Here is a 6,325-nt window from a genome sequence, read left to right as displayed (position 1 = left end):
TTTTGACAACTTCCAATTTTTCCTGATTCATACTTTGTGCATTCCATCTTCTGATTATTAGTGCACTTTTACAGCTGTTTCTCCTTCTTTTGTGTTGTACCCCATCTGGAAATGAAAGTCTTGAAAGCTTTGCTCCATTTTCCTCATTATGTGCAGCTCTAATTTGAAGAGGCAACTTTCCTCCAGTTATATTTTGAGTGTCTTCCAACCTGAGAGGCTCTATTTCCAAAACTTTATATGACAATGTTCTGCTGATTTTCATAATGTTTTCATCTTCTAGTACTATATTTGATAATGTTCTCCAGCTATTTGTAAGGTTTTCCTGACTCAGCATTCATCTCTCCTTCTTTCTCATCTATCTTAATCTGTAAGTTTCATTGAAACCTGTCCACATGGCACTTAAAATACCAATGGCATGCATTCCAGCAGCCCACAAGCCACCACAGTAAGGTAAACTAATAGGTAAGTGATGGTCCTTAGAAGTAGAACCATGTAAAAATAAAAAATAAACAGTGGTTTCCAGGAACCATAAATCAAAAGTAACAAGGGCCACAAAATTAAAAAGATGATTAGCATATATCCTATTTCTTTTGTTTACAATGTCATTGGAGATAGGAATTTGTTTAGTGATAGGTAGAACAGCTATTTAATCAATGTTATCATTATGGAAATAAGCATTCTTGAAGATGAAATCCAATCTTATTTCATGAATTTTATGTAAGTTTTCCCTAAATGAAAATAAATCATAGCTTACCAAACCAATTTTGGCTTGGTAAACCCAATTTGAAGCAAGCATTATTTTTATCTATCTTCATTTATAATGGTTTTTTTTTTCCTAAAAGCAATGTTCATGCTAAGAAGACATCTATAGATATGTCTAAGTTAGTTTCTCAGAATACCTAACTTTAAATAGAGATGAGAACATATTTTGCAAAAGTAAATTCTTAGCAGTAAAATTTGAGATAGATTATACAATAATTTCTTCAACAATTTTCTGGAGGTACAAAAAAATAAAAATAAAAAATACCCCCAGAGCCATCCTAATGTAGAAGATTAACTTGACCCATAGATTCTTCAGGGATACTAAATTGATCTCCTCCTCCGGTTTGCATTTTGTCTGAAATTCTCATCTTAACCAAAGAATTGAGAAATTCTATTTTCTTACAAGTTTAATAAATTTCTCGGGTAAGTGAATCTATAGGCACCACGCATGAAAAGCTCAGTGATTATCAGTGTTAGAGCAGTGAATCCACTCACTAACCTTTCATTTAAGCAGAAGTATGATAAAGGAGCTCTGGTAGCGTAATGGTTATGAATCGGGCTGTGAGCCACAAGGTCAGCAGTTCGAAACTACCAGCGGTTCCACAGAAGAAAGATGAGGCGGTCTGCTCCGGTAAAGATTTACAGCCTCAGAAACCCTGTGTAGGGTCGCTATGAGTCGGAAACAACTCCACAGCACACAACAACAACAAATGAAGCAGGAGTTCTGTGGTGCTGCAGGCTAATGGACTGGACCATAAGATGAGTTTTGAACCTCAAGGACGGCAGTTCAACCTCCCAGCAGCTCCTGGGAAACCCTGTACAAGCTTGCTATGAGTCAGAACCGACTCGCTGGTACTTAACAACAACAAATGATGAGGAACCAACATGTGTTGTCATATATGTTTAAGAGTAGGAACATGACCAAAATCCATGGCCAAAAGATATGCAGTGCAAGACATCCTATTGGAGTATGGGGTGTTGTTGTTGTTGTTAAATGCATCAAGTCAGTTCTGATCCATAGTGACCTTGTATTGGGTTTCCGAATAGCAGTTGGTGAGGTTAAACCACCAACTTTGTGGTTCAAACTGAATTTGCAGTCCAGCACATTAGCCCTCAGCACCACACCAGAACTTCATTGGGGTGTGGGTAGGGGTACCAATTTCATAGCAATTGATTATACATACAATGAAGCATGAGTGATTCCCAGGGAAATCTTTATAAATATTATTAAATCCTGCCTCATGTATGTCAGTTTGTTACTGGTTTTGGTTGGTTGGTTATGAGCCGGTTCCGACTCATAGCGACCCTGTACAGGGTTTCCAAGGCTGTAAATCTTTACAGGAGCAGAAAGCCTCATCTTTCTCCCGTGGAACAGCTGGTAGTTTCGAACGGCTGACCTTGCAGTTCGCAGCCCGATTCGTAACCACTACGCTACCAGAGCTCCATGTGTTACTGTTTACCCATTGGTTTTTGTGGCTGCGCTCTGGCTGGATGAAGATTCAGTCTTAATTAAATCAAATTTCTGGAATACACAAGTGAAACTAGGTCAAAGGTTATCATAAGGATCCCAATACAAACATAGAAAAATCCCTGAGCTTCAAACTCTCCACCAAGAAAGGATACAACTAGGAGAAAATACTTGATTCCAAAAGTTGCCAACTTCTCTTAATGATCAAATTGTTGTTGTTGTTGTCAGGTGCCATCGAGTCGTGACCTACTCATAGCGACCCTATGCACAGCAGAACGAAACAATGTTCGATCCTGGGCCAACCTCACTACCGCTGCCACACCTGAGTCCATCAATGCTGCCACCTGGCTGATCCATCTCATTGAGGGTCTTCCTCTTTTTCTCTGACCCTCCACCCTACCCAGCATGACATCCTTCTCCAACGATTGTTTCCTCCGGACAATATGTCCAAAGTAGGAGAGACAAAGTTTAGCCATCCTGACCTCCAAGGAGCACTCTGGCTGCACTTCTTCCAAAACAGATCTATTGGTTCTTTTGGCAGTCCATGGCACTTTCAGTATTCTCCTCCAACACCACAACTCAAAGGCATCAATTCTTCTACGATCCTCCTTATTCACTGTCCAGCTTTCGCATCCATATGAGGCTATTGAAAACACAATGGCCTGGGTCAGGCGCACCCTAGTCCTCAAGCTGACATCTCTACTCTTCAACACTTTAAAAATGATCAAATATTAAATGCAAATTTAGGTGACATGAAGGATGAAATGAAAATTAGCAATGCAATAAGACAATTTTTCTAACAAACCTGTTATAGTAGTTCAGGCACATCCATGTTGAATGTATGATGCAAATTCCTTTTTCAATTGAATGATGGAGATGATTTTCTATAATTGTTTGCATCATTGCTCAAACTCAGAAAATGAGATTAATAATAAAATTTGAAAAAATGTTTTTATAAATGTTTACTTGATAAAGTTATGAAAGGTTAAATCCTTTGCAACTTGTTCTTTAATATGATTGTTGTTGTTGTTGTTAGGTGCCATCGAGTTGGTTCCAACCCATAGCGACACTATGCACAGCAGAACGAAGCACTGCCCAATCCTGAGCCAACCTCACTACTGTTGCCACTCTTGAGCCCATCAATGCTGCCACTTGGCTAACCCATCTCATTGGGTGTTTTCCTCTTTTTCTCTGACCCTCCACCGTACCAAACATTGTATCCTTCTCCAGTAACTGGTCCCTCCTGGCAACGTGTCCAAAGTATGAAAGACGAAGTTTGGTCATCCTGGCTCCAAGGAGCACTCTGACTGCACTTATTCCAAAATGGATCTATTGGTTCTTTTGGCAGCCCATGGCACTTTCAATATTCTCCTCCAACATCATAACACAAAAGCATGAATTCTTGTATGGTCTCCCTTATTCACTGTCCAGCTTTCACATGCATATGAGGTTGTTGAAAACACCATGGCTTGGTCAGGCACACCTTAATTCTTTAATATGATATACTACTAAAAATCATGAGAATTCTTTTTGTAACAATTTATGCTTTCAGTATTTGACTCACTGGTGTCCCCTTGGAAGTCATCTATTCAGTTTTATAAACTTTGCTGGCTCTGTGCCATGAATATTTCAGTTGTATAACAACACAAATTGATTTACATCCTTGTCTATACTACCAGATATTTCTAATAATGCAGAGTTTCCTTCTGATCTTTATCCATTACACCCTTGTCATCAATACCACACTTGACTTGATTTTCAAGGGATCCCATAAGCTTGTTGCACAGTTTTAGTTATTTTGTTGAATTTTATTCCATGATTGATTTATTCATTCTGTAATTCAGCAGAGGGACTTCTTTGCCCTAGGAGTTCTTCTTCTAAATGTTAGGGATATCGAATGAACAGAAGAAACCAGAAGTCTAGCTTTCATAAAGCTTGCAATATAGTTGGAGGAGACATGTATTAAACAAATAAGGCAGTAACTTTTATCCTACTTCAAATAATCGGTGACAGAAAGAGAAAGAAAACCAGAAAGGGAGAGAGTATGTAGGTGCTAATAACAAGCAGGCTTGCAATATTGAAGATGATTGGAGAAAGCATCATCATTGTTACTATTGGCAGATGACACAAGTGAGTTTCACCACAGCAACCTGACATACAACAGAAGGAAATGCTACTGAGCTTGTGCCAGCCTCACATTTATTGCTATGTTTAAGTCCATTGTTGGAGTCACTTTGTCAATACATCTCATTAAGGATCACCCTTGTTTTTGCTGACCTTCTACTTTACCAAGTATGATGTCCATCTCCGGGATCTGGTCTCTCCAGACAAGCGTGTCCAAGTGCATGATATGAAGTCTTGCTTTTAAAGATCATTCTGGCTGTACATCTTCCAAGATAGATTTTTTTTTATGTTTTTCTGGCTGTCCATGGAATATTCAATATTCTTTGTCAACACCATAATTCAAATGCATCACTTCTTCTCTGGTCTCCCTTATTCATTGCCCAGATTTTACATGTATATGAGGTGATTGAAAATACACTGGCTTGGGTCAGGTGCACCTTAGTCCATAAAGTAACATCTTCAAAGAAATGTTTTTGCAGCAGATTTGCTTAATGTCCTTTGATTTCTTGACTACAGCATCCGTGAGTGTTGATTGCAAAATGAAGTCTTTGCCAACATCAGCCTTGCCTCCATTTATTATGATACTATTTCGGTTTGCTGGTTAAGTTCAAACTGCCAACTTTTTAGTTATCAGTCGATAGCAAATGTTTGTTGTTGTTTTTAGGTGCCATCAAGTAGTGATATCAAGTAGTGACACAACATCAACCCATAGTGACTTATGCACAGCAGAACGAAACACTGCCCGATCCTGGGCCAACCTCACTACTGTTGCCACGCTTGAGTCCACTGATGCTGCCATTTGGCCAATCCATCTCATTGGGGTTCTTCCTCTTTTTCTCTGACCCTCCACCTTACCACACATGATATCTTTCTCCAGCGACTGGTCCCTCCTGACAATATGTCCGAAGTATTTGTGCTACAACTTGTTCTTTTTCTAATATTCCCACATTCAACCAGTGCTCACTGTACTTTATACCTTTACTTTTCCCCCTTAAATTTCCAACTTCCTCTCTTCCCACAGTTTCCCTCTTCCCCATGTGACTCTCAGCTGAGAACTTCCTCTTATGCTTCATTGTGAATACAAAAGCAATGAGAAAGGGAGGTTTCCCACTATCATCTAAAACCTTCCCTGAATCTTAGGCTCCACACCTAACAGAACATCTTAATCTTGTGTCTATGAAGAAATTGGCCTTCTATCTTTCAAGCAGTAATCTCTTGCATTATCAGGGTTCCCAGCAACTTTTTGCTGTACTCTCCAATACTAATGTGCTGGACTACAAGGTCGGTTTAAACCACAAGCTTGGAGGTTCAAGCCTGTCAGCTGCTCCTCAGAAAACCTATACAGGTCACTATGACTCAGAACTGACTCAACGGCACTTAGCAACAACAACTGTCTGCTTAACTTCTCACTCTCTCCAGATTTACTTCTATTTCTATTAGCATAAAATTGCTATTTACTGATTTTCTGATATGGCACTATAGGATCAGCAATGGACTTCGACTCCACAAGATCCGCCATTCAAACTCACAAGCTGCTCCTCGGAAACCCTATACAGGGTTCCTATGAGTTAGAACCTACTCAATAACACATAACAACAACATTAATGAACCAGGGAGAATAAGAGAAGGAGACAATTGTTTCATGTTTGAAATAATTTCTCCAGCCACCATCTCTTCTCTATTCTCTCCTCTAAAGGACAGAAAATTTGTCACATTAATGTGACAAATCTCCCTCCATAACTAGGGCAATAACCTCATTGACTCATTCATCAATATTTGCTTTTGCAGATACTACTATGACTTTAGGTACACAGATGATTGTTGTTGTTGTTGTCAGGTGCCATCGAGTCGGAACTGACTAATAGCGACCCCATGCACAGCAAAACGAAACAATGTCTGATCCTGGGCCAACCTCACTACCGCTGCCACACTTGAGTCCATCAATGATGCCACCTGGCCAATCCATCTCGT

The sequence above is a fragment of the Chrysochloris asiatica genome, unplaced genomic scaffold, assembly GCF_000296735.1.
Source record: "Chrysochloris asiatica unplaced genomic scaffold, ChrAsi1.0 scaffold00270, whole genome shotgun sequence".
Taxonomy (NCBI): Eukaryota; Metazoa; Chordata; class Mammalia; order Afrosoricida; family Chrysochloridae; genus Chrysochloris; species Chrysochloris asiatica.
Note: the sequence above shows the minus strand (reverse complement) of the source record.